This window comes from Geotrypetes seraphini, chromosome 10 (assembly GCF_902459505.1).
Source record: "Geotrypetes seraphini chromosome 10, aGeoSer1.1, whole genome shotgun sequence".
NCBI lineage: Eukaryota > Metazoa > Chordata > Amphibia > Gymnophiona > Dermophiidae > Geotrypetes > Geotrypetes seraphini.
In genome coordinates, this window is record NC_047093.1 from 80,136,495 (window position 1) to 80,162,871 (window position 26,377).

A 26,377-nucleotide genomic window follows, 5' to 3' on the forward strand; every position below is an offset into this window, starting at 1 on the left:
CATAAAAGGTAGCCTCATTTGAAAGGAAGCCCAGGAATAAGAGAGCATAGAATGAAATTAAAAGGCAATAGGCTCAGGAGAAATCTAAGAAAGTACTTTTTTACAGAAAGGGTGGTAGATGTGTGGAATAGGCTCTCAGTAGAGGTGGTGGAGACAAATAATGTCTGAATTCAAGAAGTGTGGGACAGGCACATGGGATCTCTTAGGGAGAGGATGAGATAGTGGATACTGTGGATGGGCAGATTGGATGGGCCATTTGCCTTTATCTGCCATCATATTTCTATGTAACCCCTGACCAGACAGGCCAAAGGACCCTTGGAGAGACTCACTCTTCCTCCTCTTAGGCTCCGAGGTGAATAAGTGACTGTTTCACCAATTCACTGTCAAATGGCTCTAGAAGAGGTCTCTTCCCTGAAAACGAGCCTCCTGTGGATCCCATGCCCTAAAGGATTCAAAGGTGGCTGAGCATATTGCTTCTGCCCTCACCCCCCAACCATGTGCTCTGCAGCAAGCAGTACACAGATGCTCCTCAACCAACCATCCATTGCAAACCTGGCATGATATAGGGGTATAAAGGTCTGAGGAGTCCCTCCCTACTGTTTTAAGCAAAATCAAAGGGTTTTGAGGCAAATAGAGGCTTTTAAAAAATAGTTGGGAAATCCAGCGACTGGCACCAAAAACAGCTCAAGGGAGAAAATTGAAAAATCAAAAATGATTTTAAGGGATTCTGGAGGTGGTGGACCCTATTCCTTGTCCCAGAAACCTCCAAAACCACACAATCTAGACCATCTGTAGGTGTTTTGTTAAGTGCAAAATGACTAATACTTTGTTGTATATCCGATTGTTTATCGAGTTAAAAAAAAAAAAAAAAAAAAGAGAATCGATATAAAAGTAATAGTTTCCTAGTTTCTTTATTCTTTGATATACTGTTTATCAAACTGGTACCTAAACAATTTACATTGGATTCAATATATAAAAGTTAAAAAATAAAAGTTTTACAAAGCGTAAAGGTAAAATAATTATAATAAAAGAGTTTAAAAGGAGGGACATAATGGAGACAAGATGGGAGGAGGGACATGAATTTGAATGAAAAAAAAAAAGAAGAGGTGGTAAGTGGAGGGGAGGAAGATACATAATGATAGGACTCGCTTCAACAGAAGCGTTTTGGTGAAATTCATCTAGGAGCTATGTGGAATCTGTTAGAAAGGAAATGGATCAGAGGTTGCAAGCCATCTTTAAAGAGAAAAGTCTTAAGTTTGGCTTTGAATTTATCTAATTTATCTAGAGAGTCTTCTAGGCGGAAATCGAGTGGGAGAGCATTCCATAATGAAGGGGCCATAACCGAGAAAATGGATTTATGGGTTGTCATATAACAGTTCGCGTATTGAAGGGAATTTTTTTTTTTCAACTTAAAGAAAAATTAAGCTCTGGAACTTGTTGCCAGAGGAGGTGGTTACAGCGGTTAGTGTAGCTAGGTTTAAGTAAAGTTTAGACAAGTCCATAGTCTGCTATTGAGAGAAACATAGAAGCCTCTGCTTACCCAGGATCGGTAGCATGGAATGTTACTACTATTTGGGTTTCTGCCAGGTACTGTGATCTGGATTGGCCACTGTTGGAAACAGGAGACTGGGCTAGATGGACCATTGGTCTGACCCAGAATGGCTGTTCTTATGTTTTAAGACTATTAAAGTCCTATCCCCCCCTTTTTCAAAGGAAAATCTATTAACGTTCCTCCCCTATAGTATCCTGCATTTTTCCCTTTCCCCTTCCGTTTTCCATTACAAGCAAACTTGAAATGTCTGTTTCACATCTCATAGTTCGTTATTTATTCAATAGATAAGATTGAAACCATGTAAATACGACATAGCATCCAAGCACAGCAGAGATGTCTAGAAAAACTGCAAAAATGTCTTCATTCAAGGACTGTGTAGTTTCTCTGAAATTTGCACCATTATTTGTTTACTACCTGTGGCTCCCTCAGTTCCACCACAGAGTGTTCAATTAGAGAATGATATAGGGGAAAAAAAACTGTCCCTGTCACTGCATCGTCCCCTTCACCGCCATTCCCTTCACCGCCCCATCACCGTCCCCGCAGCATCCATACAAGACTCAGTACTGCAATATTCAGCTTTTTCCTTCCTTATAAATCAAAGTTCTGGCTGCTGAACTGGAGAAAGATGTTCAGCTGGCAGGGCTTTGTTTATAAATTTTTATCAACACAACTAATATACTACTTTACCCTGAAGAAAAAAAAAAAAGAAATAAGAATTTTTTTTTCTACCTTTGTTGTCTGGTTTCTGCTTTCCTCATCTTCTCATTCAATTCCTTCCATCCACTCTCTCTCTTCTCTCTGCATCTTCCATTTGCTCTGTTATTGTGCCTCTCCCTTTCTCCCCCCCCTCCAAATTGGTCTGGCACCCATCTTATTCCCTCTGCTCCCCCCATAGTCTGGCTTCTTTATCTTCTTCCCTGCCAGTATCTTCTCCCCACTCTCTGTTCCCCATTTCTCTTCAGTGTCTTTCTCCCCCCTCTGTCTTCCCCATGTGCTTTCAGCGTCCTTCTCCCCCCTCTGTTTTCCCCATGTGCTTTCAGTGTCCTTCTCCCCCCCTCTGTCTTCCCCATGTGCTTTCAGCGTCCTTCTCCCCTCTCTGTCTTCCCCATTTCCTTTTAGCGTCCTTCTCCCCCCTCTGTCTTCCCCATGTGCTTTCAGTGTCCTTCTCCCAACTCTGTTTTACCCATTTCCCTTCAGCGTCTTTTCCTCTCACCCCACCTTTCCTCCCTTTCTTACTCCCTGCCCCTTACCTTTGTGGCACTTCTCCCCCCCCTCCCACTGCAGTGAGAACACCTCTTAGCTGCTTTTGCCATGCACTTGTGCCCCCCCTGGACAACAGGCCCAGTCCGACAAACCTCCCTGCCCTTTACCTTTGACCGGCGATGTCTAAACTGCCTTCTTACAGCAGTTAGAACGTTGAAGTTGTATATGGCTGCCGGAAAGGTTGTCTCTGATGCAACTTCCGGTTGCGTCAGAGTTGACCTTTATGGCAGCCACACACAGCTTCGACGCTCCAGCTGCTTTAAGAAGGCAATTTAGACACCGCGGCCACGAAGGTAAGGGGCAGGGAGGGAGTAGGTAGCGCTTTAAACTCGACGGCGTCAGTATGGAGGGAAAGAGCACGATAGGTGACCGCGCACATTACCTCCCTTAACTGCAGGGACAAGGCCATTCACCGCTCCACGGGGCGGTGAATGGTCTTGTCCCCGTAGCCACGGTGAACACAGGTTTTTCCTCATCGTTTTGGTGAGGCTAGCCATGGGTAACAGCCACCATGTCATTCTCTATGTTCAATATGTACCCTTGGTAAGCAGCATTTGCTCCCCCTCTCCCTCCCCCTCAGCAACTACCTTGTCTTGTCCTCTTCTACCATCCATATGTAGTGGACTACCACTTCTCTACTGTTTCCTGAACCCTCCTGCAATCACCAGCATTTCTTACCGCTCCCTCCTGACTGTTGTTGACTTGGCAATAAAAGCAAACTGGGCTAGTGTGGGGCCTTGAGTTATCTGTGCATGCTCAAGTCCTCCCAGCGAGAGAACAGAAACCAGGAGGCCTTGCACCATCCCAGCTTACTTTCACTTTCTTGTCAATCGTAGTGGCGGCAGCAGCAGCCTGGAGGGAGTGGCAACAAATACCAGTCAGCATAGGAGGGTGTAGGAAGAGAAGTGTGCTGGTCACCATAAGGGAAGGGAGAAAAGCACAGAAATAGCTTCTGGCTCGACTGCCACCCCTCCAAACAAAAAATTGGGGTCTCAGCTTATAGTCGAGTACATACAGTAACAACATTCAGGTATAGTGAATATTTTACTTCCTTAGCGGGCTCATAACCTGAGTTTATACCTGAGTTTATACCCAAGGTCACAGGAGCTGAAGTGGGAATTGAGTTGGGCTTCAGTGGTTCTCAGCGCGTGTTCTAAAAAATTAGGCTACTCCGCCAGGAAAAACAGCATTAAAATCAGAACAGGTACAGTGTCCATGTCTTTCAGAAGTTGTCATCTCTCTTTGTGGTGCTCTGAAAATAAACAAAATGTAAAAATTCACCACCATATCAAAGACAATAAAATATTGCATCTCTTGAGCCAGCACTCCCACAAATGACACATTACTCAACACCTCCCCCCCCCTCCCCGGTTATACTATCATGTTCTCTCACCTCCTGCTATCTGCACAAGGTAGGCATAGACTCAAGCTCCAGTTAGGATCCACCTCAGTCAGCATACCAAGCTGCACAGCAATATAGAGCCAACACTCCCACAAATGACATATGACTCAACACCCACCCTCCCCCGGATATTATTACCATGATGGTGGCTGAATTGCTCACAAATAGCTCATGCTCTCGCACCTCCTGCTAGCTGCACAAGGTATGCATAGACTCAGGCTCTAGTTAGGATCCACCTCACTCAGCATACCAAGCTGCACAGCAATACTAAGAAGCTTTTCATGAAGTTATTTACTGTATATCCTCTATAATAAAACCATGATGGACCACTGGTCTGACTCAGCAGTGACAATTCTTATGTTCTATTTACGGCATACGGCATTTGAGCGGTAAAAGCGGTTTCACTGCTGATAGCTGGCGCCTAGAGGAAAGGCTGGAGGGGTGTTGTGAAGTGTCCAAACATTCTCAAATGCTCAGGGAAGTGGAGGGGGAGCAGGGAAGAGGTGCTGCTGGCCAGGGGTGGTGGTGGATAGCTGAGGAAAGAGAGAGACAGACAGACAGAAAGCGACCAAGGAGAAAAAGAGAAAGACAGACACACACATCTATTCTAGCACCCGTTAATGTAACGGGCTTAAAGACTAGTGCTTTACTATATTCAATTTTATGCTAAAACCATAATCCATCAAGCCTTTGTTTTGTTAAACACATAATAAATTAATACACACAAAATAATATCAACCACTTTTTTAGGGGTGTTAAATATAATACACTGTCAGTTTGATTCAAGTAGTGGTCTTAGCTTCATAGACCCTCAAACGTCTCCAATAACCATTCTGGTTGCGACACCTCATTACAGAGTCTGCAGTCATACATGGTGCAAACAGGGCTGTTAATATCAATGGTTTACATTTATATCCTGTATTTCCTACAAAAAAGCCAGAGTCATATAGAATTTTTTTTTTTTTTAATTGTAGCACCAAAAGCATGCAGCACTGTGCACAAGCATGTGCTATTCTGCTATGGCAAGTGCTCACCACATAAAACTCACAATGGATTAGCTTGCCTTGCTATTCATGCCACTCGATCATAATTCTCTCACACATGACCTTCTTCCTAAATCCGAGACACACATGCAAGTATGAAGGGCATAGAGAAAGTGAAGAGGGACAGATTCTTCAAATTTTCAAAAACTACAAGAACAAGAGGGCATTCGGAAAAATTAAGAGAGGACGGATTCAGAACCAATGCTAGGAAGTTCTTCTTCACCCAAAGGGTGGTGGACACCTGGAATGCGCTTCCAGAGGGTGTGATAGGACAGAGTATGGTATTGGGGTTCAAGAAAGGATTAGATAATTTCCTGAAGGAAAAGGGTATAGATAGAGGATTACTATACAGGTCCTGGACCCGATGGGCCACCGCGTGAGCGGACTGCTGGGTGTGATGGACTGCTGGGTGTGATGGACCTCTGGTCTGACCCAGCAGAGGCACTGCTTATGTTCTTATTCTGCTATAATAAATGCTCTCCCAAAAGAGCTTACAAATAGAAAACCACATTATTTCAGACTTACCCAGCAGAAGCCCTTCAGAGTACTTTCCCTTCTACAACACTTCAACCAAGTGCTAGCTAGAAGAGGTGTAACTGCAGTATCTGACAAATTCTAATACATTCTGAATTTTCATATGTGCATTACACACAAATTGAACATCAAAACAGTATGCGTTTCCTGCTGTGGCATTCCATTTCTTTTTGCCAAGAGGACGAGAGCAACATGGATGCAATCAATTGTATCATTTGGCATAGCAGAAGATTAAAACAAATCCTCTCCCTGATGTTTAATAAAATTACTTACTATATACCACCTTTCCTAAGGTCAAGGCAGTGAGACAGAAAATAAATTCCAAATTTTTTTTTAAACAAAAAGGATAGAAATTATTCAACTTAAAAATCACATACATTATACTAAAGGACAGTTAAAAAAATTACAAGACAACATCATTAATAGTGTATAACAATATTAGACTAATAGTTAATCTACAAGACCCAACCAACAGTCCTCAATCAGATGGACCATACACCTGAATAAAGAGATATGTCTTCAATACTCCTTTAAAAGTTGGAAAAGAGATCAACCCCTTAACAGTATGAAAATGGGCAGACTGGATGGGCCATTTGGCCTTTTGTCTGCCATCATGTTTCTCTGTTTCATTTTTTGCTATCATGTATGCTGAGGATAATAAATATAGCTCTCAACATAGCAATCTGATAAAATGTCTTGAATGTCTAATCCATTCTAGCAACAATAGCTACTGAATTTAAGAATAATCCAATCGCTAAGAGAATCATTCAGAATTTTTCAGAGCAGAATTGCCCTAGAACTGTCTGTACCCACTGACCACATCTGTCTCTGGAAATCCCAGAGTTGCCCTCAAGTCAAAATGCACTTGCTCAATTTTTTTTAATGTTTAGTAGTTTTTAGCATAAAATATTAACAATTCTATTCAGTCTACCCAAAATATACAAACAATTCCAAGGTGCAAGAAGTAGGTATTTAACAGATAACACTTGCTGGAAAATACTTTAACAATTAAAGAGAGCAATCAGCCAAGGGAAAAATCTAGGAGCAAATCAAGTATACAGCGAGTCAAAGCACTGAACTGCCTAGTTGATACCTTGAAAATCTCATTAGAGTGGGTAAAAAGAACACAAATTGCAAACTTGTTCATTCAGTGCAACACACTGGATACAAGAATATCCAATTCAAGGTCAAAACCCACAACAATTTTACACACTACTCAGGTACTTCATAAATGAGACTGCATAAATACTACTGAATTGGGTGCCACCTAATGTTTAAGGAGTCGAAGGCAATGTAAATCAGATGCCAATATTAATATTGACCTTAAATGGTTCAAGCCTGACAGCATGATCCTCTTACCTCCTCCCTCTCTGCCTCTCTTTTCTAGATTTTGCTGACCTAATTCTTGCATTAATCAGCAAACGGTATGCAAGTCAGGGTTGTGGAGTTGACACACCAAATCTTCGACTAAGACTCCTATTATTCTATTTTTTTTTTAGGTATATTAAAAGCAAGAAGATTGGAAGAGAATTGGTTGGACCGCTAGACAACCGAGGGATAAAAGGGGCTCTCAAGGAAGACAAGGCCATAGCAGAGAGATTAAATTAATTCTTTTGCTTCAGTCTTCACTGAGGAAGACGTGAAGGAGTTACCAATGCCAGAAATGGTATTCAATTCTGATGAATCAGAGACACTCATACATATTTCTAATGGGTCAATTTGATAAATTAAACAGTAGCAAATCACCTGGACTGGATGGTGTACATCCCAGAGTGCTGATAGAATCGAAAAATGAACTTGCAGAGCTATTGTTAGTAATTTTTCTTTAAAATCCAGCATAGTACCTGAAGACTGGAGGGTGGCCAATGTGACGCCGATTTTTAAAAGGGGTTCCAGAGGTAATCTGGGAAATTACAGACCGGCAAGTCTGATGGTGCCGGGCAAAATGGTAGAAACTATTACAAAGAACATATACATAAGCATGACAGAACATATACATAAGCATGGCTTAATGAGAGAAAGCCAATATGAATTTAGTCAATGGAAATTTTGCTTCACCAAATCTACTGAATTTCTTTGAAGGGGTGAAATGAACATGTGGATTAAGGCGAACCGGTTGATATTGTGTATTTGGATTTTCAAAAGGCATTTGACAAAGTACCTCATGAAAGACTTCTGAAGAAATTAGAAAGTCATGGGATAGGAGGTAATGTCTTTTTATGGCTTAAGAACTGGTTGAAAAACAGAAAACAGAGAGTAGGTTTAAATGGTCAATATTCTCAATGGAGAAGGGTTTAAAAAAGGCTTGGATAATTTCATCGCTCTATGGTACAGCCGCAACTTGAATACTGTGTGCAGTTCTGGTTGCCGTATCTCAAAAAAAGATATAGAGCAATTAGGGGGTGAATGCAAAGACTGAAATTACACAAAATAAAACATGAGCAAAAAAGACAAACTCCTACAGCTTGGCTTGTAAGAAGAACTGATGTTCTCAGGGACTGTGATGAGGCAAGAGTAGGAGGGGTTTAAGCCTCTGAAGTTTGAGGCTTTCTACACAGTCCTGACAGGTAGAGAGAAATAATCTACTGGTCCTGGAATAAAGTGGGATGATACATAGGCCATTGGTTAGGTATTCTGCAACAATCTTCCTTCCAGCTTTTCCCTGCAGCTCTACATCTGGAAGATTTCAACTCCGATGTGTAAGTAGGGCTGAAAAGAATATTGGGGGTGCCCTAACACCCACAAATCTGATGCCTATGTATTCTATAATTTTAAAATATAAATCACTGCAAGTCAAGGACATTAGTTTTTCACTCCTTATATATTGCTCTAAGAACATAAGAAGAACCAGACCAATGATCCATCTAGCCCAGTATCCTGTTTCCAATAGTAACTAATGCAGGTCAAAAATATCTAGCAGAAACCAAACATATTAACCCCTCCTCCATATTAATGGATTTAGGATTTGTGGATTCAGTTATGCACGAGTCTCTAATGCCTGCCTCCTGGACCCATCCACAGCTTACCTTTAAAGCCCTGCTTGTCTAGCGATGAAGAGGGGCAGGAGAGATCTTCCTACACTCCTGCCCTGTGCAGATCTGCTATCAAAAATGGCTGCCTCAAGTTCCAGCAAAGGTCTCAGTAGGGTGGTCCACAGTAGTACACAAAAAAAAAAAAAATCAACCATTAAATCTCGTCTCCACAATGCTTATTTTTGTCCACTTGGTATGTTTTACTCATGTGTCAAATTTCAGCTTGATTAGATAATATTTAGAGGTCACCCCAGCAAGCACTGTTTGCTTGTGTTGTGTATGTGGGTGATTGCGCATAATTAGTTTGTATGGCATCTGGTTTGTAATCTGTACCCGAAAACTGGTTCCTTGGGAAGTCAGTCTGTCAGCTGTAAACTGCTAGACTGCCACATAGACTGGAAGTTCTTATTCAGAGCACAATTTTAGATGACAGCACGATGACTCCTCATGTAACTGACTTGGCTTTGTTTGTCAATCTTGTGTATATTTGATAGTGGAATGTATCGCCAATGTGAATGAGGGTTCTATACAATGACTTTACACTGCTGTCTACTCTCAACACATATCCGAATAAAACAGTTGCAAACAAGGCGCTCACAGTCATTTCCAGACATCTATGGTTTCTGCCTGAGCACCTAGCAGCACTTGCCTTTTTTGTTGACAGAACTGCACCAGAAACCAAGCTATGAATGGTGCAAGAGTCCACTGTTGCCAGACATTCTACACGTGTACAGATGAAACAGAACCTATGACCTCTGAAAGTCTTGTAACAGAGAACACGGTCATTTTTTGATCTTTTGACATAAGGAAGATCAACAAAAACAAAAATATTCTTGAAGAACATAAGAACATAAGCAGTGCCTCCACCGGGTCAGACCATAGGCCCATCCTGCCCGGCAGTCCGCCCCCGCGGCGGCCCAACAGGTCACGACCTGTCTGAATCACCAGAAGGGGCCCCCTTGCCACCTTGGTTTCTCATTGAAGTCCTATTTTCCCATTGAAGTCCTAACCCTCCGGTCTTGCACATGCACGACCTGGTTGGCTTTCTATACTTATTACCTGGTTAGCTTTCTATACTTGTGTTACATCCCAGCACATCTCTCAGTATCCCACAATCCCTTTATCCCTCAGGAATCCGTCCAAACCCTGTTTAAATCCCTGTACCGTACTCTGCCTGATCACTTCCTCCGGTAGCGCATTCCAAGTGTCCACGACCCTTTGGGTGAAGAAAAACTTCCTTGCATTTGTTTTGAACCTATCTCCCTTCAGTTTCTCCGAATGCCCCCTCGTACCTGTTGTCCCCCTCAGTCTGAAGAATCTGTCCCTATCCACCCTCTCTATGCCCCTCATGATCTTGATCATGATCTTGAAGGTCTCTATCATATCTCCCCTGAGCCTCCTCTTTTCCAGAGAGAAGAGCCCCAGCCTATCCAACCTCTCGGAGTATGGGCAGTGTTCTAGCCCTCTTACCAGTTTCGTTGCTCTCCTTTGGACTTTCTCAAGTACCGCCATGTCCTTCTTGAGGTGCGGCGACCAATACTGAACGCAGTATTCCAAATGTGGACGTACCATCGCTCGATACAATGGCTTGATGACTTCCCGCGTCCTGGTTGTTATGCCTGGTGGGTTATCCTTTATGATGCCCAGCATCCTGTTGGCTTTTTTCGAGGCTGCTGCGCACTGTGCAGATGGCTTCAGTGATGCATCCACCAGTACACCCAAGTCTCTCTCAAGTCTGCTGTCTCCCAACAATGCCCCCCCCCCCCAATTTGTAGTTGAACAACTACACCCTATAGAGTGGACTGACGATCCAGTTTTCAAGGAACTTTGGAATCGGGATTCCAAACTGACTGTGTTAATGATGCAGCAGAATGAGGGATAAGCCTCATTGAAAAATACTTTGTCCTTTGATACTTAACTTTTGGAAGTCAATATGGGAACAGATTAATACCATACTGGAGGCATCAATTCCATTGACGTATGAGGTAGTTATATGTGGAACGTTATTGAATATTAAGCCCCTCCATGGACCGCTATAAATGCCGGCTTTTCCTAATTATGACCGGGATAGCCATGCAAATGATTACTTGCAATTGGAAGAATTGGGATCGCCTTAGTTTTCCTTTCTGGTGGGTGAGCTTATGCTTAACTTATAAGTATGAGAAAATGAATGCTGACTTGCTGGGGCATAATAAAATATTCAAATTGGTTTGGGGTCCATTGGCATCTTTTGTAGATTTGTTATAGTTGCCCTTTATCTTTATTTTCCATTGTATTGCACCCACACATCCAGGGGGATGGGAGCGGGAGGGGTGTATATCTTTTGTTTTGGTATTATTCCTGATGGAAATGATGGGTGGGGGAGGAAATTTTTATCTTTTGTATAGATTGTTTATAAGTGCTTATTTGATTATTATTTGTATGTAAATTATATTGCACTTTTTGTTGGCATTAAAAATTAAATAAAGTTAAAAAAAAGAAAAATACAATGATACTTTGATAAAAGATGAAGAACAGAAGAAATCTGTTCTTCCGCTAGTGGCCAGCCACTGAAAGAAGTTTCCTTCTGCATCAAAGATGCCTGTTATATCAGTGTATCACAAACTGTGTGCCGCAAGACGCCGGGGAGGAGAAGCGCCAGCACCAGCTGACTGCCTATAGAATGTGCTTCTCACGGCAAGAGGCACATCCTGTAGGCAGTCAACCACTGCCAGTGCCTCTCCTCCTCTTTTTCAGCACCTCCCCTCCCCCCCCCACACACATTGGCAGCTCAGGGCCTCATCTGGAGAGCTTTCGTACACTTCCAGGTGCCCTCGAGCCCGGCCGCCAGCTTAGTGTGTTACAGCTCATAAAGTTTGCAAGACACGGTCTTATATCATAGACCATTGATTTGTTGAGTGTACAAGAATTACAATATACTGTTAAGCTTAGCAGTAGTTTTAAAAAACAGCGAAGTGGGGTGAACTCTAAACTTTGTTTTAAGTAAAATTGTGTTTTTCACTTTTATATAAAGGAATAAAATTAGCCATGTGGACAAACAAAATGTGTTAATTTTTTGGGACCATCCTACCCCTCAGCCTATCTTATATAAGCTGAAGAGCCCTTATCTCTTTAGCCTTTCCTCATCCAATAGGAGTGTCATCCTCTATCATTTTGGGCTCTCTTCTTTGAACCTTCTAATTCCACTATATATTTGAGAAGGTGACTATAACCGAGGTCATACCATGGAGTGATAGGCTTTATAATATTCTTGGTCTAATAATTCTTAGTATCCTGTTTGATTTTTGGCTGCTGCTACACACTGGGCAGATTTCAGCCTATTTTCTATGACGACACCTAGATATTTTTCTTGGGTGCCGACTAACTACCAAGGCTGACCCTAGGATCTGCTAACTATGATTTGGATTATATATTCTTCCCAATGTGCATCACTTTGCATTTGTCCACATTAAATTTCATCTACCATTTGGATGACCAGTCTTCCAATTTCCCAATGTTTTACTGTAATTTTTCACAGTTTACATATGTTTTGTCGTCATCTGCAAATTTACCCCTCCCCCCTTTTACTAAGCTGAGATAGAGGTTTCTACAGCAGCCCGAAGCCCTAAATGCCTCGATGCTCATAGAATTTCTATGAGCGTCAGAGCAGCATCAGAGCATTTAGTGCTCCAAGCTGCGGTAGAAACCTCTACCGCAGCTTAGTAAAAGAGGGCATTAATCACCTCATTTGTTGTTCCAATTTAGCATTTATAAATATGCTAAATAATACCGGTGCCACTACAAATCTCTGTGGCAAATCACCTTCCTCCATTGCGAAAAATGGCCATTTAACCCTACCTACTCTGTTTTCTGTTCAATAACCAATTCCTAGTCCATAAAGAGCACTGCTTCATATCCCATGAAATTTTAATTTTCACAGTCTTATGATAGTGGGATTTGAACTCGGGTCATCAACACAGCAAGCAAGTGATCTGATTACACCACAAGGCACGCTAAAGACAAAAACAGCAGGACTCCAATCAGTAACCTAAGTTTTCCCAGCCTAAGACAACAACCATTAGACAGCTCCATGTTTAAAAGCTGAAGTGGGACTTGAACCTGGCTGCCTAGGTTCACTATACTAACCACTAGGCTATTTCTCTGCTCTGAAAAGTTACAGTGAGACTTGAACTATCAACCTCTAGACCTCTGCAGCTGCTTTAACCCTTTCAGGACCATAAGGATCGTTGGCCAATTTTTGTGGTTTTGATGACATTTTTATGGTAAAAAGGGCTTGCAGATGCCAAAAAATTGATTTTTTTTGTGAAATATCATTATTTTTTTTTTAAAAAAATCACACTTCTGGCTTATGGACAGTGTGGCAAGTGAATCTTCTCGTCAATCTGGCAACGACGCTAATGAATGAATGTCGGAACCAGTTTGTTTACATAAAGGCAGTATCATATGGAATCCGTACATATCAAATTTAGAACTGTAGACTATCCCAATCAAAATTTATAGGATTTTAAAGTTATGGGACAAATATGTCCCTTGGTCCTGAAAGGGTTAACCATTAGGCTCTTCTCTTTCTAATCTAATCTTCTATTTCTGCGTCACGCATACTTAAGTACTACTCATCATGAAACCAGAAAACATATTTAACCATTACGGTGAATCCTAGAAAATTGGACTCTATATAAAATAATTTCTTCTCCTGGGTTTAACAGTCTGCAGCTACAGCACCATCCAAAGTCTATGCCTCAGGGTCACTTGAGCATTTGGTTAATTCTTTCTGAATTATTGCATTTTCTATACTTTGTTTATATTGTACAGCACTGCTATAGAAATAATAGTAGTAGCAGCACTTTGTAGGCTTAACGTTGTTTAGTGAAGCTACTATGTTTTGCCAATATTATACGTCTATTATTTTAAATTCAAAATTCAACACAAAGATCCTACATAAAGCTGAATTTTCGATCAGTACATAGATTATGCAATTAATTTAATTCCCATATATACTACTAAGATAACGATCTCATCGCAACAAGTTGATACAGTAATTGATTTTATACCATATTGAATACACTCGAGTTGTACATGCAAATCAAAAACTACAACTCCATGCATGCAATACAGCAAGAAAAAAACAAAAGGCATGATCAGCTCATTGGAGGTGAGGTGGCAAACTTACATACGCCATCAGAATATAAACTCCACAGGACAACTTCAGGCCTAGGAAAGGATGACAGGAGGCCTACGAATCATTCTACAATTACAATAAGACATCATCGGCTTTACGGCAGCCCCAGCAGAACTCTACTCAAATCACCCAACATTATCGGCTTCCTCCGAAATACAAACCAAACTGCAGCGGTTGGGAATACGGACACTTACCTTCCCAGCTGCTCTCTCATACCACACTCCAACCACCACCAATCGAGACTGTTACAAGAGCTTTCTAAGCTTTCATTGGGGAAAAGACATAGACAAAAAGGAGGCGGAGACTCCAGCATCATGTGACCTGCGCCCCACATGAAAAGCTAGGACGAGCAGCATCGACGCTGCGCATGCGTTTTTTGGAGACTGAACTGTCACGATGGGGGTGTTTCCCTCCCAATTGGGCTACTTTTGAATACCATTTACAGTTTTTTGTGGGTGTTTTTTTTTTTTTTGCAGATGCCAGTTTTTGAGCGTTAGGCACTATTCCAAGCCTCAATCTGATGTTCTGAGCGACTTTCTGCATTCTAAGCCTCATTCTGGTGCTCCAGTTGCCACTCTCTGAATGCATCCCAAGCCTCACTCTGTGCGTCAATAGCTTCCCTCTTTCTGTGTTCCAAGCCTCAATGGCATCGCCCCCTCCTCCCTTTATTTCATTGTATGCGCTTTTATAGCTTTGGTTAATAATCGTTTTTCTTCCCAACAGTAAATGCTGCTAGCTAGCTCAGAGACGGAGTTTGGAAAATAAAGAAGAACATGTCAGGATAAATTGTCTTTTCTGGATATTCCTAAATACAGTAATTGGTTTTATATACATATCTTTTTATATCTAACTAGTGTTTAAGCTCGTTAAATTAACGGGTGCTAGAGTAGATGTCTTTCTGGTTTTATTTTCTTTGTCTCTCTCCTTGGACGCTGTCTGTCATTCTTTCTGTCTGTGTTTCCCTGGACTCCTGTCTTTCTTTCTGTATGTCTCTCTATGGCCCCTGCCTATATTTTTCTTTTGTGCCATCCCTGATTGTCTCTCCATGGCCCCCTTATGTCTTCCCCCCCCCCCCACCCCAGAGCAAAGCTGTCTGCCCACAGCACACCTATCCCCCCCCCAAAAAAAAAAAGCAGCCCCCTTTCCCTTTCCCCCTCCTTTGAGAATTTTTAGCAGCAGCACTGGCATAACATCCTCCAGCCATTCCTGTCAGCTCTCAGTGAAACTGGTACCACTGCTCAAACTCCTGCATGCGCTGCCAGCCAGCACACGCTCTTCCAGCCTCAAGTCACCGCATGCCATAAACAGAATACAGCCACAGAGGGACACAGCACTTGTGAGGTAGCACAACCTCCTAAGTGCGCATGCGCGCTTAGAGGATTACTATAGCTGATTTATCTCTAAAAGCATAAATAAAAATAAATCTCCAGTCTGGTTTTACCAAAGCTAAACTATTGACCTCTCATTTGAAGGAACAAGTAGTTTAATTTTTTTGTTTGTTATTAGAGAAGGTTTTAAAGGCAGTGGAAAAGTAGGTTTTACCTTTGAAAATCTTCTGTTAGTCGCTGTAGGATTCCATATGCTAAGTTAGTACTGCTTGATTCAGGAAAAAAAATTTCAATTTGATTCGATTTTCCTGCCCAATTGGATATTGTTGCTTTTTCAAACATCCTGGTGGGTTTATTTTATAGCCTCTTCACCCCCTTTGCCCTCTCCTACCCACACTGGTGCTGTGGTGTAAACAAAATAAACAAACAAAAAGACTTTTCCTCTCTCAGTTAAATCTTAGCTCACGTTTGCGGTCTAACACCAGCTCTGACAGGATACACATTTCAAATCTGACATATTGTAATCACAATTAGTGTAAAAAACCCAGAAAGGGTGAAAATTTCAATGTCAATAAATAGAACACATTCATATGAAATGTACAAAAGTAAATATAGCTACAACACAAGTGAGAGAAGCCACCACTTAGGAGGAAAAGCCCCAGACAAATCCCTCCTACCACCACAACAGTCGTATAAGGTGTTCAGGCGGAGAACCTCATCGGCGAAAAACTCCTGTGGGGCTTAGTAAAGCGCTGTGTTGTGCAATATAAATATGAATAAATAATCAGTGGTCATAAATTAAAGTGCAAAAAAATGACTCAAACTTATCTTTTTTATATATGTAATTGTTTGTCCAGCCGGTGGGAACACCAACAGTGGGCAACATTTCACATAATGCTGCCTCAGGATGTATTATACCAATCATGAGCTAAAAATTCAACATACCTTTAAAAACGGGGCACGCTGAATCGTGTCTCCTAATACAAAAAAGATGGCACTTCTTACACAAAGCTGGACTGAATCTGAACAAGCTGACAGCAAGACGCAACTGGAAGTGACCTCATGGCGCTACCAAGGAAACATGCGAAAGCGGCACCAAGGTACAAACTCTCACAGGGAGCACCAAAATTGAAAAAACATATGGAAAAAGTGTATGAAACTAAAAAAAAAAAATCAAAAACTGACTCCACTCTATCTTCTGATTTAGACCCTCCGGTTCTTTACTATCTAATGAATGTATCCAGAACTGCTCAAGATATGACAGATTGTGTGTCCTATTAGGTGTGTCAACCGGGACATGATCAATGATGAAACATTGCAAATCCAAAAAATGGTGATTGTATTCCAGACAGTGGGTGACAATAGGCGCTTCCACTCTGTTGTGAAGCAAGCAGCTCTTGTGCTCAGTTACTCGCGCTCTAAATTGTCGGGCAGTCTGCCCTATATAAATTCTAGGGCAGGGACAAATAATAATAATTTTTATATATCGCCAAAGCCATAGTAGTTCGAGGTGGTTTACAACAAGAAGAGCTGGACAGTCAGCAAAAAAATAACAATGAAGTCATTGGTTACATAAAGTCACAATGTGGGGATATCAAGTACCTGTGAAAGAGTACAGGGGAAGGTTTAAGAGTTCTTGGTTACAAATCAATTAAACAGGTTGGTTTTAACTAGTTTTCTGAAGTTAAGATAGGATGAGGAGTACTTGATGATGTTTCCTAGCCACCCGTTCTGTTGACTTGCTTGGAAGGCTAGAGTTCGGTCAAGGAATCTTTTGTATTGGCAGGTTTTTATTGTAGGGTGGCTGAACATATGTAAACTACATAAGAGATGGTACATGTAGTGATGTATCTAGTCACATGGCTTCAACTAGTGCGTGGATGAATAAAGCTACTTGTATATTCCAGGATAACATCACATGTAAGACAATTTCCACATTTGTAGTGGCCACCCATGCCTTTGTTTAAATGTGTCTGATGTCAGATGGGCTTAACAATTCTTTAAAGTTTTTCTGTCTGTAATATGCTATTCTAAAGTGGGTGTCCTTAAAGCTAGAATTAAGTTTCATAATGTCTCAATGTTTCCTCAAGATTTTCATAATAGCAGTCATTTTAGGAGAGTATTGCAAAATGCATATGACAGTGTCCTCAGTTTTGTCCTTATCTCTAGGAAGAAATAACAAGTCTCTATTCAAGAATTTTGCTCTTTTGTAAACTTTTTTAAGGACTGAAGGATAACCACGATTTTTCAGCCGTGTAAATAGTTGTTTACTCTGATGTTTAAACATCGGCATATCTGAACAGATTCTGCGATATCTAAAAAATTGCGAGGTAGGGAGACTGCGTTTCAGCAGCTGAGGATGATTGCTGGAAAATTGCAAAAACGTGTTTTTTATCAGTGCTCTTCTTAAAAAAAAGCTGTCATAATGGAGCGTGTTTCATTGGTAAAAAGAACATCCAAGAAAGATATTTTCATAGGATCACTATTCATACTGAACTCCACCTTAGGATGTCTGGAATTTAACCATTGATGAAAATAGTCTGAATCTTCCTTTGAACCAGTCCAGATAACAAACACATCATCAATGAACCTCATAGGCGACGCATTGCTACAGAGCAAGCAGTGGCCCTGACGGACAACTCGAAGGCATCATAAGAAGATTGGAGAAGATGTAATCTGAGTTGTTACAGTGTAGCTATGACTTCTTGAAATTCGAAGTGCTTCTGTGTATCTAAATAGCTGAGAAAGTTAGGAAGAAGACCAATGAGGAACTTGAAATAAGTGACAAAATGAAAATTATAATTGAGGACTTTGGAGAACATCATAAAAGAAAACAGCAATTTGTGAAGAAAATAACACAAACCGCAGTGAGAGAAAGCACAAAGTAACAAAGTTGAACACAGAGAGTCAAAGACGGACTTCTTGGCTCCACAGAAAACTGAGAAGTCTCGCCCTGCGCTGGGTAGGAAGGCACTCGCGCATGTGTGGTGCGGCTGACTCAAAACTTCTAAGTTTTTACAAGCAAGTCTGCTTGCGAGGCTGTCCGCATCCGGGCTCTGTTGGTGACGTCACCCATATGTGAGAATAGGCTGCCTGCTTGTCCTGGGATAAAAAAATGAATCGATTCAAATTGATTCACCCGAAGTGAATTGGTGAATTGATTTGAATTGGAAATCGGGCAGCACTACTGCCTGCAGTGCTCTTGTTATTGATTGTTTGTACTTCACTATGGCTGATTTCTGGTTGTGGACTTGTATCTGTCATCAATAAAAATTGTTTGAAAATAAATCCAGAGAGGCTAGGAATTCTCCCGAGATCACCGCTGCTATAATGGAGCAGACCATCTCCATGTGAAAGTGTGGGATTTTTAGTGCCTCATTTACCAATTTCAAATCCAGAATGGGCCTCCAGTCTTCTGTGCCTTTCTTGGGCACTATGACGTATATGGAGTATCTGCCGGAGCCCGAATCTCCTTCAGAAACTGGTTCTATGGCATGAATGTCTAAGAGTCATTGCACTGTCGCTCGGACCCTGGCCTCCTTTTCTGGCCGTCTAGCTGGAGGTAGAGAAACAGATCCGGAGGGGGGCCGAGAAAACTCAATCTTGTGCCTCTCCCAAATAATGTCCAGAACCCAACAGTCTAACGAAATCTGTTCCCATTCCTTCCAAAAAGCTAACTGCCACCTGCCGATGTGAAGAGGTGTGGCATTCACTCTGGCGTCACTGGGGCTTCTTAGTGGCAGAGCCACCACGGGAACCCAAGGGTTACTGGCACCTGTAACTGCCAAATCTGTCTGGACCCTTGCAAGGGCCTCTGAGAAATGTAACCAGAGGTATGAAAACTGCCTCTGCTGCCCCCTGCAGTCCGAGAGGGATTTTGGACAGCGAACTGCCACACTGGCTGTGAGGTCTAAATCTTTGTCAAAAAGTATTTGCCCCTTAAGTAGCCTTGGAAGCTGAGTTGCCTGCCTACTGTCTGATCCAGAGCATTCAGCGGGCAGAAACAGAGTAAGCCGAAACCTTATTCAGGACTCTAATGATGTCATAAAGAGCATCAGCACAAGTAAAATCCCTGAATGGATAATAGCCAATAATATCCACAAAGTCTATAAGAATAATCCAAAAATTGGCTAGTACACCTAATCCCTGGGGAAAAAAAAAGGTCTAAGGGAATGGGGCAAAACTACGAATGAATGAAATGAATGAATAAATAAAGAAATAAATGAATAATTAATGGACATCAGTATGAGCCCTTTGTTGTTAGTAAGTGTGGACCTCTGGCTCAGGCAATATCTCAAAAGGTGACCAGCACCAGACCGAAGTCTAAATAAGAGTAGCCTCATACATCATGTAGTCCATATATACCAAAAAGGTATGTACAAAATTTCACACCCTCCCAAAACCAAATAGACTTTTTTAACACCAGGGAGAAGGGGTTAAAAGGACATAACATATACACTATGCCTGTAAGCACACCATGTGGACAAAAACTTTGCTAATACGTACAACAATAAATGTAATAAATACTATAGATATACATATAAAATATAATAGTGTCTGTGTGTGAATGTGCAAATAAGGAGAATAAGTAAATAAATACCTGATAAATAATTAAAAAGAGAAGAAAAAATGCAAAGTGCAAGGTGCTTCATAAAACACAAAATCTATGGCAAGAATGAGGCATAAAGTGCAAATGCAAATGCAAAATATGTGGCAAGGATAAGGCATAAAGTGCAAATGCAAAATCTGTGGCAAGAATGAGGCATAAAGTGCAAATGCAAAGAAATCCCACTACAGGTCCCTAATAAAAGTCCTATTGAACTAAACTAGAAGTGGGATTGCAGCCTGTAGCACCATAAATAGCAATATAAATATGCATAAGAGTATCAATAGAAAGTGCAAATGCAGGTCATTACTGACCAACCATAAATGACAATATAACTATGATTGTAAGTATCAATATGAAGTGCAAATACAGATCATTGCTAGTACACCGTTATTAGAAGTCCTATCATTCAAAGTGCAAGTGCAATTTCTTGCTAACCATACCTCATGTGCTAACAATGAATCTAAACATGCCAAAAAGACTTTCATCAACATGACTTCCATGGAATCTCAAGCATTACAAGCTCTTAAACAGGACCAACGTTTGATTATCAAACCAGCAGACAAAGGGGGCTCCATCATTATACAGAATAGGCAGCAATATGAATCTGAGATCCTTCGTCAACTTAGTGATACTCAATGTTATGTACTTCTGCATCAAGATCCCACCAAAAATCTTCAAATGGAGATATGCAAGTTAGTTACTGAAGCTTACCAATGAGGTATTATTACGAAGGCAGAGAGTCGCTTTCTTCAGAATTCTCATCCTCGAACTCCAGTGTTCTATACAGTGCCCAAAATCCACAAATCCCTCACTAGTCCACCGGGGAGGCCGATCGTTTCCTTGAAAAATATGATCTTGGAACCATTATCTCAATTTTTAGATAATTTTCTTCAACCTCACGTATGCAAAGCCAGATCTTTCATCAAGGATATCACGGATTTTTTGTGTAAACTTCAATCGTTGGAACTTATGGCATCTCAGATTTATTTGGTTTCCTTGGACGTAGTGGCCCTTTACACCAGCATCCCTCAAGATCAGGCCCTGAATATAGTCAACAAGACTCTTGATCTACGCCAGGTTCCCTGCAGAGTTCCAACATCTTTTCTTATGAACATGGCCTCCCTGGTGCTTACAAGAAATTATTTCAGGTTTGACAGTTCTTTTTATCAACAGATTCAGGGAGTCGCTATGGGCACCACCGCAACTCCCAGCATTGCCAATCTTTTCATGAGTCAATTCGAAGAAGACCACCTATATTCCAGCCCTCAATTTTCCAACATACATGGGTGGATGCGTTTCATCGACAATATTTTTTTCGTCTGGACCAACTCAGAAGTACAACTCTTGGGGTTTGTGGATTGGCTCAATTCTCTTACTCAATATTTGCGTTTCACATTGATTTATCATAAACAATCTATTAATTTTTTGGACACTGTGGTGTTGTTCGAAAATGGCAGATTATCGACTAAGGTGCACCACAAATCAACCGAGAGAAACAACTTTCTGTCTTTTTCCAGCTGCCATCCCAAGCGACTTAAGGCAGCTATTCCCATTGGGCAATTTCTACGCATCAGACGTATTTGTACTACGGAGGAGGAATTTAGGAAAGAAGCGACTACCCTCAGGAAAAAATTCTTAGCCAGAGGTTACCCCAACAATGTCATTCATAAAGCCTATTTAAGAGCTAAACATGCAAACCGGGATCTGATGCTGGAGGGAAGAAAGAAAGAAAGTTCTTCCAATCAAATTTGTATTCGATCTCATTCTACACAGTCGGCAGCAGTGGCCGCCAGCATCAGATCCCATTGGCATGTTTTACAACTTCACAGGATTTTTCAAGAGAGCCCCTGTATAGCTTTTTCTAGGGGTAAAAATCTGGCTGAGCATCTTATATCTTCGGATTTCCACCCCAGACCCCAATACAGTTGAGGTTTGGGGTATCATTCTCCCTGTGGCAAATGCTCTGTTTGCAACATGTCCACTAGTGGAAATCAGTGGGTGCACCCTCGGACCAAAAAAGTTTACCATCTGACTTCACGTACTTCTTGCGACTCCAAATTTGTGGTCTATGTGATCACTTGTCCTTGCGGTCTCACGTATGTGGGCTGTACTTCTCGCAGTATAAGGACTAGGCTTATTGAACATCGCAGTTGCTTAAAAACTGGCAAAACTACAGCTCCTATGGTATCTCACAATATAATTTACCAGCATGATTTTGTCCAACTGCGTTGGTGCATTTTAGAACAGATTTTTGGGAATTTTGATGGTGATAAACATTCCTATCTCTTGAAACGTGAAAACTTTTGGATTTTCCACCTTCAATCCCATCCTCCTATGGGATTAAATGAGAATGTGGATAGATGTTTTATGGCATGAGGGTACTGGTGGCCTTGGTATACGTGGTCATTTTCATTTCATTTCTTTTTATTTTTATTCCATCCATATAATTTTTCAAATTATCATTCCCATCTTTTTGGTCATATATATATATAATTTTTTCCCCCACCTCTTTCTTGTTTCTTCATCTCTTTTATTGACTCATCCATTTATTATATATTTTTTTCCTCTGTTTGTTGCCACGTCCTGACGTCATCACGTCACCACGTTTTTAGGCGTTGGCCATGCAGGGTCTCCAGGGCGTCTTTAAAGCCGCCATGTTTCACTTTTCGGTCCCAGCGTCTTTGATTGCAGTACGCTTTGGAACCAGGGGATTTTTTCCTACCGACAGACTTAGCAGTCTATGTCGGTTTCTCACCAACTTGTATTTAGTTTCCTTCAATCTAATCTCTGCTCCTGACGAAGTGGCGAAACGGAGCTCTGTCGAGTGGCGATTCATAGAGTGGTGATATTTATGAGTGACTCTCAAAAGTTTACATGTCCTGGATACTTGTGATTTGGCTCTATCTGAGCCGTTCGTGTGTTTGTATATGTGTGAATGTTTAGTATTTATTATTTATTACTTCAGCTTGGTGCGTGTGTGTGTGTGTTTGGGGGTGTTTTTTAGCTCACGAACTTTTCATTGTTAGCACATGAGGTATGGTTAGCAAGAAATTGCACTTGCACTTTGAATGATAGGACTTCTAATAACGGTGTACTAGCAATGATATGTATTTGCACTTCATATTGATACTTACATAGTTATATTGTCATTTATGTTTGGTCAGTAATGACCTGCATTTGCACTTTCTATTGATACTCTTATGCATATTTATATTGCTATTTATGGTGCTACAGGCTGCAATCCCACTTCTAGTTTAGTTCAATAGGACTTTTATTAGGGACCTGTAGTGGGATTTCTTTGCATTTGCACTTTATGCCTCATTCTTGCCACAGATTTTGCATTTGCACTTTATGCCTTATCCTTGCCACAGATTTTGCATTTGCATTTGCACTTTATGTCTCATTCTTGCCATAGATTTTGTGTTTTATGAAGCACCTTGCACTTTGCATTTTTTCTTCTCTTTTTAATTATTTATCAGGTATTTATTTACTTATTCTCCTTATTTGCACATTCACACACAGACACTATTATATTTTATATGTATATCTATAGTATTTATTACATTTATTGTTGTACGTATTAGCAAAGTTTTTGTCCACATGGTGTGCTTACAGGCATAGTGTATATGTTATGTCCTTTTAACCCCTTCTCCCTGGTGTTAAAAAAGTCTATTTGGTTTTGGGAGGGTGTGAAATTTTGTACATACCTTTTTGGTATATATGGACTACATGATGTATGAGGCTACTCTCATTTAGACTTCGGTCTGGTGCTGGTCACCTTTTGAGATATTGCCTGAGCCAGAGGTCCACGCTTACTAACAACAAAGGGCTCATACTGATGTCCATTATTTATTCATTTATTTATTTATTCATTCATTTGTAGTTTTGCCCCATTCCCTTAGACCTTTTTTTTTCCCCCCCAGGGATTAGGTGTACTAGCCAATTTTTGGATTATTCATAAAGAGCTTAGAAACATAGAAGATGACGGCAGAAAAGGGCCACAGCCCATCAAGTCTGCCCACTCCAACAACCCTACCCCCTTGAATTTACCCCCCTAGAGATCCCACATGTGTATCCCATTTCCTTTTAAAATCCTTCACGCTGCTGGCCTGAATCACCTGAGGTGGAAGTTCATTCCAACGATCGACCACCCTTTCGGTGAAGAAGAACTTCCTGGTGTCGCCATGAAATTTCCCACCCCTGATTTTCAGCGGATGGCCTCTTGTAGCAGAGGGACCTTTAAAAAAGAAGATATCATCTTCACCTCAATACGGCCGGTGATATATTTAAACGTCTCTATCATGTCTCCTCTCTCTCTACGTTCTTCGAGTGAATATAGCTGCAATTTATTCAGCCTTTCTTCATACGGGAGGTCTTTGAGTCCCGAGACCATTTTGGTGGCCATTCTTTGAACCGACTCAACTCTCAGCACATCCTTTTGGTAATGTGGCCTCCAGAATTGTACACAATACTCCAGATGAGGCCTCACCATGGATCTGTACAATGGAATTATAACTTCGGGCTTCCGGCTGGTAAAACTTCTTCGGATGCAACCCATCATTTGTCTTGCCTTTGATGAAGCCTTCTCCACTTGATTGGCAGTCTTCATGTCTTCGCTAATGATCACCCCCAAATCACGTTCCGCCTTGGTCCTAACTAAGGTTTCACCATTTAGTGTGTAAGTTTTGCATGGATTCCTGCTGCCGAGGTGCATGACCTTACATTTTCTAGCATTGAAGTTTAACTGCCAAGTCGAGGACCAATGTTCCAATAGAAGTAGGTCCTGCGTCATACTGTCTGGTAAAGTGTTCTAACTTACTATGTTGCATAGTTTGGCGTCATCGGCGAATAATGTGATTTTACCCTGAAGCCCCTGAGTCAGATCTCCCACAAATATGTTGAAGAGGATCGGGCCCAAGACCGAGCCCTGAGGCACTCCACTGATTACCTCCGACGTTTTTGAAGGGGCACTATTTACCACCACTCTCTGAAGTCTACCACTCTCTGAAGCATCAGCCACATAATCCACTCCCTCCTTAATCATGTGAAGACAGGCATTCTCCAGCTCTGAGGTACTAGACCATAGTCTTGTATGACAGGCCCGTGCCACAAAGGATGGAGCTGGTGCAGTTTTGATACCCAAAACCAGCGCTTCAAACCGTCTTTTAAGGACCACACCCAACTTACGGTCCTAGGTGTCCCTCAGTATTACTCCTCCCTCATTAGGAAGGGAGGTGCGCTTCGTCACTTGCTCTACAGCGGAGTCCACTTTTAGCTGCGATAGCAGCTGTTGAAAGTCCAAAGCCATAGGGTAAGAACATAAGAATTGCCGCTGCTGGGTCAGACCCGTGGTCCATCGTGCCCAGCAGTCCGCTCATGCAGTGGCCCTCTGGTCAAAGATCAGTGCCCTAACTGAGACTAGCCCTACCTGCATAAGTTCTGGTTCAGCAGGAACTTGTCTAACTTTGTCTTGAATCCCTGGAGGGTGTTTTCCCCTATGACAGGGAGAGCAGGGAAGAGGTGCTGCTGGACAGGGGGGAGAGGTAAAAAGAAGGGAGAAGACCTACTGCTGGACTGGGGGAGCAGGCAAGGGGTGCTGCTGGACAGGGGGGAGGTAAAAGGAAGGGAGAAGGCCTACTGCTGGACAAGGGGAGCAGGAAAGAGGTGCTTCTGGACACAGGGGAGGTAAAAGGAAGGGAGAAGGGCTACTGCTGGACAGGGGGAGCAGGCAAGGGGTGGTGGTGGACAGCCAAGGAAAGAGAGAGACTGAAAGACAGACAGACAGAAAGCGGCTGAGAGAGAGAGAGACGTCTATTCTAACACCCATTAATCCGTTAATGTAAATGGCTTAAAGACTAGTGATTAATAATATAAAAGTGCCCTTGTGTAAGTATTATGTAGAATAGTTTGCCTGTCCTATTTAAAATTAATGCTAGGAATGCTCACTTCTTACTAGGTCTAGTTTTTTGTTACATTTTTTAATATTAAATTATCAAGACTCTAATATTCCTTGGACCCCTACTCAATAGCGGCACTGTCAAATTATTTCAATATGACCCATTAAAATAGTCTATCAAAACAAATTTGCATGCAAATGCATCACAGTTTTGTTACATTCATGAGGTTTATTGCTGCTACTGGCTCACAAGGCTCTAATCACAAGTTCTCAGTTAAGAGAAATATCTTTCAAATTACATGCATGCTATCTTTCATTCAGTAATCCTGACCTAAACAACTGTTAAAGGTACACTTCTAAATAAATCTTTCCCCTCCAGTTCTTTTAATTATGTCCATTTTCAGTCGTTTTAATGATCTGAATGAAAAAAGTGTCTTTTCTCCATTCCAAAACTTTCCTCTAACTCACCTAGAGATCTGATGGAGAAAAGGATGCAAGTTGTGTTTCCAGTTGTTTCTGGTCCATGAAGAAAATTAATC

General features: G+C 41.5%; 1 protein-coding gene across 3 annotated transcripts in view; it reads right to left on the reverse strand.

The window, feature by feature from the left end:
- ZBTB6 (zinc finger and BTB domain containing 6) overlaps positions 1–14,356 on the reverse strand; it is a 28,604-nt gene extending 14,248 nt beyond the window's left edge. The window contains exons 1-2 of one of the 3 annotated variants that reach the window (XM_033960606.1): positions 14,200–14,356; positions 3,896–4,067 (exon numbers count right to left, since the gene is read on the reverse strand). The gene's annotated coding sequence lies outside the window, so the exon portion shown is untranslated. Of the gene's footprint in view, positions 1–3,895; positions 4,068–8,820; positions 8,936–13,996; positions 14,165–14,199 lie in introns of those variants that run through there. The other 2 variants (XM_033960607.1, XM_033960608.1) reach the window with 2 other exon arrangements.
- Between the last annotated feature and the right edge of the window lie 12,021 nt (positions 14,357–26,377).